At 50.7% G+C, this 12477-nt stretch overlaps 1 long non-coding RNA gene across 1 annotated transcript; it reads left to right on the forward strand.

Moving 5' to 3' along the window:
• Window positions 1–7776: 7776 nt before the first annotated feature.
• Window positions 7777–12062, forward strand: LOC120639024. Its single transcript, XR_005661138.1, has 2 exons — window positions 7777–7856; window positions 11813–12062. It is a non-coding gene; the product is annotated as an uncharacterized LOC120639024 (long non-coding RNA).
• Window positions 12063–12477: the final 415 nt, after the last annotated feature.

Consider the following 12477-nt stretch of genomic DNA (forward strand, 5'->3'; position numbering starts at 1 on the left):
CACTGAGGCCCAGAGAAGTGAAGTGACTTGCCCACCGTCACACAGCTGACAAGGGGCCGAGTCGGGATTCGCACCCACGACCCCCGACTCCCAAAGCCGGGCTCTTCCCACTGAGCCACGCTGCTTCTCTGATGATCATCATCATCATCGATAGTATGTGCTGAGCGTTTACTGGGTGCAGAGCATTGTACTAAGTGCTTGGAAGAGCACGATACAACAGCGTTGACCCGCTCCCTGCCCACAACCAGTTTGGCGAGACAGACGTTAATATCAAAAAGTCATTTCTTTTAGGCACATATCATCCCCAGTGTGTCCAAGGCTGGCAGGCTGCCCGTAAGACTAGGACCTGGCTAAGTTATCTTTGGAATCAAATCGGAAAAAGAATCTGAAGAGGGAGAGGGCGACCTCCAGGGAGAGAATAATGGCCCGGTCCCTTTAATCTGAACTAGAGGCGTGACATCCCGTCAGCCTTCCCAGGTGAGGTTTAAACTAGAGAATGCATGTGACTTATTGCTTTGCTGTTGAAAATAACCACTGTAATATTTCAGTTCAATTATTTTAGCCGAATGCAAAGCACGGAAAGGACACTGGTGTGGAAGTCAGGCGGTCTGGGTTCAAATCCTACTCCTGCCGTTAGCTTATTTTGAGACCGCGTACAATTCGCTTAACTCTTCTGGGCTTCGGTTTTCTCACCTATGAACAGGAGACAAAATAGCCGCTCTCCTTCCCTCTCGGATATGAGCCCCGCGTGGGACAGGGACTGTGTCCAACCTGTTGTAGCTACCCCAAAGCTTAGTGCGGTGCTTTTCACATAGTATGCACTTAAAAAAATACGATTTTTACGGTTATTATTATCCTGACACGCTAACATCTGTGATAGCTTTCTTATTCTTTCATTTTCCTTCTTGCCCATTGTTATTATATCAGATTTCCTTTTGATCGGTGAAAGTCACACACACAGAGTGATTACCATACCGGCTGTCTACTAAACCAACCGACCAAACAAATCTGGGATTGGCCCCTCGCTCTTGCCGAAGGAAGTAAAATACTCAGTGAGTCCTACTGATCCTTCCAACATCTACGGGTGAAGAGAAAAAGAAAAAAGAAAAAGATTTCTCCCAAAGACACGTTTCCCCAGCGTGGGCATCTTCTCCTTTAGCTTGGCCCTTCTTAGGAGAAGAGAGGCAGACGTCGAGTAACGTAGACCAAAGCTGGAGATCGGGTTTTCCGACTGACTCCCATGCTCGATCTCAGGGCTAGCCTAGCCCCAGATGGCAGATAAACATGTGGCCAAAAGCCAAAAGGGGGCTAAAAGATCAGTTAGGTGCTTGTCGTGTCAAGGGTCACAACTGCCATCCTTGTCACACACTCAGAAGCCAAGCCCCCCCCCCCACACACACTTCTACACAATCAAGAAACTAAACCCGACGACACGCGCCTAAAACAGATCTACCTATTGTCTCCTCTAAATGTTCCCCTCCCAATTTTCCCTTCATTGTCACCACCAACGTTCTGGTCCCAAAGCCCCCCAACCTTTGTGCTATCTTGGACTCTTCAGGGTCTTTCAATTCTCACATTTAATTTATCACATTTACTAGATTGACAATTCCCGCCATTTTTTCTCACATTGTATCTCCTGGATCCACCCCTTCCCCTCCATGGAGACTGCTTCCATGCCGATCCCAGTTCTAATTCATTCAATAGTGTTTGTTGAGCACTTACTACGTGCAGACCACTGTACTAAGCGCTTGGAATGTACAATTCGGCAACAGATGGAGACGATCCCTGCCCAGTGACGGGCTCACAGTCTAATCACATCACGGCCACGATACCGCATCACCCTTCTTGCTGGTCTCCCTGCCATCAGCCTCTTCCCTCCTCCAAGCTACACTATATGCTGCCGTACACATCGTTTTCTGGAGTGTTGCTCGGTCTACATGTCTCCACTCCTCAAAATCCTCCCCTGGCTTCTCTCCTCCCTTCGCATTAAGCGAAACTGTTTCACCTACGGCCTCGAGGCCCTCGACCGACCCACCCCAACGTCCGTATCCCTTTTTTTCCCCTTCTACTTTACATCTAGCGCCTATCTAGAGAGGCAGCGTGGCAGAGTGGAGAGAGCAGGGGCCTGGAGTCAGAGGTCATGCGTTCTAATTCCGCTCCGCCACTTTCCGCTGTGCGACCTCGGGCGAGTCACATCGCTTCCCCGTGCCTCAGTTATCTCGTCTGTAAAATGGAGGCTGAGACCGCGAGCCCCACGTGCGACAAGGAACCGTGTCCAACTAAACGTGTCTGTATCGACCCCAGCGCTAAGTACGGCACATGGCACGTAGTAAGCGCTTAACAAATATCATTATCATTATTATTATTTATTCCTCTCAAGTTCATCTTCTGACCGAACCTCACTCTCAACTTCTCCTTCCCCTGAACTGCGGTTCCCTCTCTTCTCCGATCTGACGGACCAGAGAGTTCCTGGCATTCAATACTCTCCTAAAATCCCACTTCCTCCAACAAGCCTTCTCCAATTACTCCCCAGCACCAACTCAAACGATCCAGCAATCTCCTGCACTTATTTATATCCTTCCTTTATTATATATGTCAATTCATTTATTTACTCGGACTGCCCTCTTGGTAAATATTTGTATTTGTTTCTCCCCCATTAGAGCTTAAGGTCTCTGTGGACGGGGAACCTGATATCTCTTCGGTTGTTCTCTCCCGGTGCCTAGTACGGTTCATCGAACTCGGTGGTCGCTCAGTATCTCTTGCCGAACTGTACACTCCAAGCGCTTGGTACGGTGCTCTGCACACAGTAAGCGCTCAATAAATCCGATCGAATGAATGAACGAATGACCGCTGCTGTTACTGCTGCTATTATTACGACTATTACTACTATTATTATTAGGGTGATGGGGAAGGGACAACCGGGAAGGGGGGGGGGTAATAATAACAATAATAATTTCTCTGGGCCTCAGTCACCTCATCTGTAAAATGGGGATTAAGACCGTGAACCCCACGTGGGACAACCTGATTCCCCTGTGTCTACCCCAGCGCTCAGAACCGTGCTTGGCACATAGTAAGCGCTTAAAACAAATACCGACATTATTATTATTATGTGGGACCACCTGATCACTCTGTATCCGGCCCCCCCGAGCGCTTAGAACAGGGCTTTGCACATAGTAAGTGCTTAACAAACGCCATCGTCGTTATTATTATTATTACTAATGATCATCGTGGCATTTGTGAAGAGGTTACTATATGACAAGAATCGTGGCTCAGTGGATAAAATACGGTCCTAAGAGTCAGAAGTCAGACTCTCAGCTCTACCGCATCCACTCTGTGACCTAGGGCAAGTCACTTCAGTTCTCTGTGCCTCAGTTACTTCATCTGCAAAATGGGGATTAAGTCTGTGAGCCCCTTGTGGGACGTGGACTGTGTCCAACCCTATTGGCTTGTACCCACCCCAGCACTTAGTACAGTGCTTGGCACCTCGTAAGCACTTAAGTACCGCAATCATTATTATTATTATCATCACTATTACAAGCAGTATAGTAAGCGCTGGAGTGGATACTCGGGTGATCAGGTGGTCACAGTCCCTCTGGCACATGAGGCGCACCGAGTAGGAGGGACTAGGATTCAATCCCCATTTTACAGATGAGGAGACTAAGGCACAGAGGACCGAAGTGACTTGCCCTAGGTCAAAAGGTGGATGTGGCAGAGCCGGGATTAGACTCCCGGTCCTCTGACTCCGAGGCCCGTCCTCTTTCCACTAGGCCACGCTCACTGAGGACAGGGACTGTGTCTACCACCTCTGCTAGAACATATACTCCCAGATGCTTAGTACAGTGCTCTGCACACAGTAAGCACTAAATAAATACCGATGATGATGCTGCCTCCCCAAGGATCGGTGGGAGACCAAAGCAGTTGCCAACACCGGAGCTTGGGTCGTTAGCTTTCGTGATGGCCAGGAGGGGCCAAGTGAATGAGGAGGAATCCAAGATTCTCCGTGCCGGAGAAAAAGGATCAGAAGCCCAAATGATAATAACGTTGGCATTTGTTAAGCGCTTACTATGTGCCGAACACCGGTCCAAGCGCTGGGGTGGACACGGGGGAATCAGGTTGTCCCCCGTGGGGCTCACAGTCTTCATCCCCATTTTCCAGAGGAGGGAACTGAGGCACCGAGAAGTGAAGTGACTTGCCCACAGTCACACAGCTGACAAGTGGCCCAGCGGGGATTCGAACCCATGACCTCTGTCTCCAAAGCCCGGGCTCTTTCCGCTGAGCCACGCCGCTTCTCTAAAGTCACCGAGGGCTGGCCCGAACCGCGGGCAAGTCCGAACTGTGGGAAGAAATAGAACCCGAACATTTGCCGGCAAATCTCCACCGGAGAGATTAAGTCCAAAGCCTTTCACCCCGATCCCTTTCTTTCTTGCAATACATCTCTGACATGACTGTTATTAGTGACTAGGCTCAAAAGCTTGCCACCTCGTATGATCTGAATTGATCCAGTAAAGAATTCTCCGAAAAGCACCATTAAGGTGATTTATAGTCTAATTTTGGTTGCTATAGATTCAGTCAGACTTATGACCGGGGGAACAGAAAAATCCCCCCACTCACTTGAAACGCAGGCGAAGGTTTCAGTACTGAGAGAGAGCCACCACTGGCTGGAAAAAAAGTCATATTTTTAAGTTTACAGCTACTACTCCCGGTTTGGGGTCGCCATGGCAACGGCAGGCCCGTGGGGGCCTTCGCAGACGCTATGCCATCGGGGGCCGACTGATAGCTCTCAAGAACTCAGCGTGGCCACCTCTCTCCCCAAAGCCATCCGACGTTAGCGTATTTCTCAAAACCCCCATTAAAATGCCACTCGTGGATCTCGCTCGCCATTCGATTCCAATCGGCGCCGCTGAGGAATTGCTAACGGACAACGGGTTGAGCGGATGACACGAGGGCCCTGCGCCGTGGGCTGTCTCGCGGAGGCTAATATACGTTACGCAGCGGAGATGGGGCCTGGGCGTTGTGGGAAACTGTACTAATTTCAGGCGATCGGTTGCCTCTCTCTGGCTTCCTTATCAAACGCTTTGAGGGCTTCTAAAACACGACCGGGACATTTTTCGAGCAGATCTTTCCTCCTGTTTGCGATCCCGGTGACTCGGGGCTGAATCGTACTCTCCCGGGTGCTTCTTGCAGTGCTCTGCGCGATAAATACCACTGGTCGACCGATGGATCGACAGCCAAAAAGTTTGAACTCCAGCTTCCTGGAGCCATCTCTTCAGCCGGTAGCGTCCTCGCAGGGACGGCAAACGGCGGCGACAGTGCCCTTCAGAGCTATTCTCACTCACCCTGATGCATCCGTCCGTGTCTGGCCGTTCTAAAGTCGATCATCCATCCCGTGTCTTCTCCGGGCCCTCGGTTACTCCCCCCGTTTCCTGGGAACGTCTCCCGGGTGCTCTTGAGTACCCCCAAGTCCCGGAGCGGGGGAGGGCATCTCGTTCATCGATATAGTCTCATCCCCATGACAGCAGCGTGAAAAGCAGCATGGCCTAGTGGATGAGAGCACGGGCCTGGACGTCAGAAGGACCTGGGTTCACCGGCTTCCAGCTCCGCCACTGGTCTGCTCTGTGGCCTTGGGCAAGTAGCTTTCCTTCTCTGTGCCTCAGTTCCCTCGCCTGTAAAAAGAGGATTAAGACTGTGAGCCCCGTGTGGGACAGGGATTGTGTTCAACCTGAATAGCGGGTAGCTACCCGAGCATTTAGAACAGTGCTTGACACAGAGTAAACGTTAAACTAGCATCATCATCATCATTATTATCCCATGCTCAGGTGAAACGAAGATTCGGGCTACACATGTCTAGGTACTGGCTGCCTCTAGACTGGAAACTCCATCTAGCCCATAAACCTCCCCTAGCCTCTAAGCTTGTTGCGGGTAATAATAATAGTAGTGGTATTTGTTAAGCGCCGACTATGTGCAGAGCACTGTTCTAAGCGCTGGGGAAGATACGGGGTCATCGGGTTGTCCCACGCGAGGCTCGCAGTTAATCCCCATTTGCCAGATGAGGTAACTGAGGCCCAGAGAAGCTAAGTGACTCGCCCACAGTCACACAGCTGACCAGCGGCAGAGCCGGGAGTCGAACCCATGACCTCTGACGCCCAAGCCCGGGGCTCTTTGCACTGAGCCACGCCGCTTCTTCTGGTGTTGTCCTCTCCCAAGTGCTTAGTGTATTCATTTATTCATTCAATCACACGTACTGAGTGCTTATAGGGTGCAGAGCACCGTTCTAAGCACTCGGAAGGGTACGGTATAACAATAAATAGACAGTTTCCCTGCCCGCGATGAGTTTACAGCAAAGGTATTAATATTCGTAAATATAAATAAACAAATTACAGATATGTACCTAAGTCCTGTAGGGTTGGGAGGGGGAAAGAATAAAGGGAACAAGTCCGGGCGACGCAGAAGGGCGTGGGAGGAAAGGAGGACAAGAGGGTTTAGTGAGGGAAGCCTTCTTGGAGGAGATATGCTCTCAATAAGGCTTTGAAGTGGGGGAGAGTAATTGTCGGTCGGATCCGAGGAGGGAGGGCGTTCCAGGCCGGAGACAGGCTGTGGGCAAGTGGTTGGCGGTGGGATAGACGAGAAGGAGGTACAGTGAGAAACTGAGCATTAGAGGAGTGAAGTGTGCAGGCTGGGTCGTAGTAGGAGAGTGGCGAGGTGAGATAGGAGGGGGAGAGATGATTGAGTGCCTTGAAGCCAGTGGGAAGGAGATTTTCTCTGATGCAGAGGTGGATGGGCAACCACTGGAGTGCCCTGCTAAGCCTTTGGGAGAGTACAACATAGGTTGGGAGACACATTCCCTGCCCACAACGAGCTAACCATCTACAGATAGCAAGAAAACAGCTCAGAGACTGGCTCAGCCTCGCTGTTGGCTTCCTCCATCCACGGTAATGACAGTAACTGCGGTATCTGTTAAGCACTTATTATGTGCCAAGCACGATACTAAGCGCTGGAGAGGATACAAGCAAATCGGGTTGGAGACGGTCCCGGTCCCGTCGGGGCGCACGGGCCTCAATCCCCATTTTACAGATGAGGTAACTGAGGCACAGAGAAATGAAGTGACTTGCCCAAGGTCCATCAGCAGGCACGTGGCGGAGCCAGGATTAGAACCCATGACCTTCTGACTACCAGGCCTGTGCTCTATCTGTCACTGTGTGACAAACCGTGATGGGACAGGTGCCACCAGTGCCGATTATAATATGCCACCAACTATGAGAAGCAGCGTGGCTCAGTGGAAAGGGCCTGGGCTTGGGAGTCAGAGGTCATGGGTTCGAATCCCCGCTCTGCCACTTGTCAGCTGTGTGACTGTGGGCAAGTCAATTAACTTCTCTGTGCCTCAGTGACCTCATCTGCAAAATGGGGATTAAGACCGTGAGCCTCACGTGGGACAACCCGATGACCCTGTATCTACCCCAGCGCTTAGAACAGTTTGGCTCACTGGAAAGAGCACGGGCTTTGGAGTCAGAGGTCATGGGTTCGAACCCCGGCTCTGCCACTCGCCAGCTGTGTGACTTGGGGCGAGTCACTGAACTTCTCGGTGCCTCAGTTCCCTCATCTGTAAAATGGGGATTAAGACCGTGAGCCCCACGTGGGACAACCCGATTCCCCTCTGTCTACCCCAGCGCTTAGAACAGTGCTCGGCACATAGTAAGCGCTTAACAAACACCAACATTAACAGTGCTCTGCACATAGTAAGCGCTTAACAAATACCAACATCATTATCATTAACTAACAGGACCACTACGAGCAGTAACGACAGAAGCTGACCCTCCGTGGCTGTAAACCTCGGAAAGGCCATCGGCTTCCCGCCACAGGTAAATTACGGATGGAGTACTTAGGTGACGGTTCAAAAGAGAGGGAATCCTGTCCTTGTAGGATAATCTCTTGCTGCCTTCCCTTGGATATACTGGTTCTCTTCCCCGGACCACAGTTTCCCCAGTTCTCAAGTAGAAAAAATAAGCTCATCCGCCTCTTCCAAGGAAATCTGTGACCATTCAAATTGCACCTCCAATCAGCAGCATGGCACGGGCCTGGGAGTAACAAGGACCTGGGTTCTAATCCCGGCTCTGTCACCTGCCTGCTGTGTGTCAACGTTGGGCAAGTCACTTAATTTCTCTGCGACTCAGCTACTTCGTCTGTAAAATGGAGATTAAGACCACGAGCCCCGTGTGGGCCATGGACCGCATCCCAGCTGATGAGCTCGTATGTACCACAGCACTTAGTATGGTGCCTGGCATCTCCTACGCTCTTCACGAATACCGTCAGAGAGAAGAAAGTAAAATGAGGCAGCTCATTTCTCTAGCCCCGTGTGGGACGGGGTGGTGTCCGAGCTGATTATCCTGTATAATCACAATGATGATAGCGATATTTGTCGGACGCTTACTGTGCGCCAGGCACCGTACTAAGCGCAGAGGTAGATGGAAGAAAATGAGGTTGGACAGAGACCCTGTCCTATGTAGGGCTCCCAGTCTCTAACCCCATTTTACAGATGAGGTAACTGAGGCACAGAGAAGTAGTGATTTGCCCAAGGTCACACAGGAGACAAGTGGCCGAGTAGGGAATAGAACCTGGGTCCTTCTGGCTCCTAAGTCCGTACTCTTTCCACTAGGCCACGCTGCTTCTAGCACTGGGAGCATAGAAAGCTCTCAACAATCACCACCGTCGTTCATTATGTGAATGCCACACGCCGTCAGCGGAAAGGGTGGCGGGGGGGGTCTTCTGCTTTGGCTCCCCCGCTTCACTCCCCCAATCCCGTAAACTGCCCGAGTGAGGCTTCCTCGAGTTAATTCTATCCACGTGGGCCGGGGAAGGTGGGTCTGATTCTCATTTATAAGGTGGAAGTCGTTTTTCACTTTCCGAACTCTCTCGGTATCTCTAACCAGCGGCAAGGTCCAGCGAGCTGCTCCTCAGAGCCCTGTTGGCCTCAGTCACTGATAAGATTGGATTCCCACTGTTCTTAAAAGGCAAGTGACAGGCTTTTGCCTGACCTCTGCAGAGCAGCCGCCCGGTAGGGGCCGCGTCAATCGCCCCGACGTGTCAATGAACAAAACCCTGTAGAACCAGCGGGAGAACAAGGCTGACGCCAGCCCTCCGCCGCGTGCACCTTAGGACGGTACGTTCACGAAATATCAACGGGTCCGAAAGGTCACCTTCAGTACATCTACCACTCTCCTCTGAAGCCAGGGCTGTCGCTGGCCAGTCAAGTGCCCCCGTTGGATCCGGCTTTTATGCCAGGGAACGAGGCTGAAGGAACCCAGAGGTCGAGGCTTTGGGAGAGGTTTTCCCAGAGTTCTTTTGTCCCCATCTCAAAGCAGCAACGTGCGGGTGATCTAACAAAAGCTGGGAGATTTTCAAGGGACCGTGGGGCGGGGAGGAACTTTCAAGGCCGAGAGGCGGGGAAGAAGCCCCTCGGGGAAGCAAAGCTCCACGTATTTGATTGCCTCCCTCTGGCGAGATCTCATCGGCGTGCCGAGGGCCTCCGTCAAGGCCTCGAGTCTACAGAGTTGAGCCTGTTTGCTGAACAAACACAGCCCGGTTCGGGTAAGTTGCCGGTTTGGGATGTTGTGCCGGGGGAAGGCCAGATCCCCGAGATGGCCAGTTCCAATCTGCTGGGCTGAGGCCGATCGAGAGTCTTAAGTCCAAGAGTGAAGCAAGGAGGTGCAGCGGAAGCAGGTGAATGAAAACACAAACGATTCTTCAGATGAAATATAGCATAAGCACAGTGGGTCATCGTGGACACAGCATCCTCCGTGAAATGAAAATAGGTTTTCAATATCCTTTTTCCTCCCTGTCTTCTTTCCGCTCTTTTATTTATCTCTCCCTCCCTGCTTCCACTGACCCTACCGTCCCGCCTCGCCCGGGCCCTGGCCTCTTCAATTCTCCATCAACTCCCACCCCCTGGGAGAACTCATTCACCCCCAACACTTTGACTATCATCATTAGACTGTAAGCCCGTCAAAGGGCAGGGACTGTCTCCATCCGTTACTGATTTGTACATTCCAAGTGCTTAGTACAGTGCTCTGCACATAGGAAGCGCTCACTAAACACTACTGATTGAAAATAAATGCTACTGAATTAGGTGGGTGATACCCGAACCGACATCGCCAGCCCTGACCTCTCTTCTCTACGGCCTTGTCTTTCCTTCTGCCTTCATGACATCTCTATTCGGATGTCCCGCCGACACCTCAAATTTAACATGTCCAAAACACAACCCTCCCACTCAAACCCTGCCCTCTGCCACATTTTTTGCAGAACGGTAGGCAGTACCACCATTCTCCCTAACAAGTCAGTAACCTTGGCGTTATCTCTCTTATTCAAATCCCATCTTCAGTCTGTCAATCAAGGGTATTTATCCAGTGCTTATTGCGTGCAGAGTAGAGCCCGAAGGCCTTGGGCGAGCACATGCAATTCAATAGAGTTGGTAGACACAGTACCTACCCATAAGGAGCTTGCAGTCTATAGAGGGGGAGTTGGGTATTAAAATGAATTGCAGATAAGGGCACTAGGAGGGTATAGGAATACGTACGTGAGAGCTGTGAGGCTGGGTGCGGTGAATATCGAGTGTACAGGTGATGCAGAAAGGAAGACACATAGGGGAAAAAAGGGCTTAATCAGGGAAGGCCTCTTGGAGGAGATGTTATTTAAGAAGGGCTTTGAAGGGGGGGAGAGTGGTGGTCTGTCGGATATGAAGGATCCAGAGGGAGGACGTGGGCAAGGGGCCATCAGGGAGATAGATGAGATCGAGGCACGGTGAGTAGATTGGTGTCAGAGGAGTGAAGTTGGTGGATCGGTTTGTAGCAGGAAATCAGCGAGGTTAGGTATGAGGGGGAGAGCCAGTTGAGTACTTGAAAGATGATAGATAATTCTGCCCAGGCTCTGGCCTCTTCCATAATGGGAAGGTGGATGGGCAAACTTTGGAGGCATCTGAATGGAGAGACTTGGACTAAATTATTTTTAGGAAAATGAGCCAAGCTGCAGAGTGAGGTATGGACTGGAGTGGGGAGAGGCAGGAAGCGGGGACGTCGGCAAGAAGGAGTGTCTCAGGGAAGACCTCACAGCTTCTATTAAATCCACCCTTTCCTCTCCAAGCAAACTGCCTTCTCTTTGATCAAAACACTTATCCTATCCCACCTCAACTACTGCCTCAGCCTACTCGCCCTTCTCCCGGCCTCCTGTTTCTCCCCACTCCAGTCCATATTTCACTGTTGCCCAGATCAATTTTCAGAAAAGGAACATTCGGTCCACATTTCCCCTCTCCACAGAAACCTCCAGTGGCTCCCCATCCATCTCCCCATCCAGCAGAATCCCCTGACCATCGGCTCTAAGGCACTCAATCAGCTCTCCCTCTCGTTCCTTTCTTCGCCGATCTTCTCCTCCAACCCAACACGTACATTTAGCTCCTCTAGTGCTAACCTACTGACTTTATATTGATCTCTTCTGTCTCACCTCTGGCTTCTTGCCCATCTCCTCCCTCTGGCCTAGAACTCCATCTCCCTTCAAAACCTACATTCCATCATCACAGACCACAGAAGAGGCCGCTGCCAAACACCGGTGATTCCCCCAACAGCCCCCGGGAAAACCTGATATGATTCTGTTTTCAAAGGAGACATGGGTATCCAGAAGCGGGAGGAAGGGAATGTCTTAATTAAAATGCAGACAGCAAGGCTAAGGCACTGAAACAAATTCCACTCTCCTCTTCCGTTCCCTCCCTTCAATTATTCAAATGGCTTCGGCTAAGAGGTGATTGACCCCGTACTACCTCGTTCTGCAGATATCCAGACTGCCGAGCTCCAGCCTCAGATCCCGAGGGTTGGGCTGACAGTGACACGCGGCGAGATGTCAGACCGCCGCTGTCTCCGAAATTTACACAAAGTCCCGGATCGGGGATGAAGCGGAGTTGTTAATAGCCGCTGTCCGAGGAGAACAAAGATGAAGCTGGCCCCTGCTACGGAGACAGAGTTAATCCAGTTCCCTCATTCGGAATAATCTGTCGTGTCCATTAAATGTAACCTGGAGATCCATCATTCCGGAGAAGTCATTTCAAGTCTGGTAGTTGGAGTTTGGTCTGTTTATTCAGTCCTCTGAGGCTGATCAATAAAAGAGAAGGTTTTGGTGCCCGGGTGTCTGATGGAGAAAAATTAAACGACCTCGGTGAATATTAACAGTACTTAGATTTCTCGCTCCTTTCGGTGGGCCCTCGGTAAACCGAGCGGGTTCGACGATAATGCGGATATCTCCTGTCCAATTTAATATTTAATATTTTAATATTTAATTTAGAGGCAGTGCACGTCCATCTCTCATGTAACTTAATATTAAAAAGTGAGGCTATTAAAAGCACTAACTGTTTTAGTTCAGGAAGAGTGCAGCATTTCATAAAGAAGAGGTTACTCAGGGGTGTCGTGCTTCATTTGTTTTTGTAACCACAGATTTATTTTC

Source organism: Ornithorhynchus anatinus, chromosome 2, assembly GCF_004115215.2.
Source record: "Ornithorhynchus anatinus isolate Pmale09 chromosome 2, mOrnAna1.pri.v4, whole genome shotgun sequence".
Classification (NCBI taxonomy): domain Eukaryota; kingdom Metazoa; phylum Chordata; class Mammalia; order Monotremata; family Ornithorhynchidae; genus Ornithorhynchus; species Ornithorhynchus anatinus.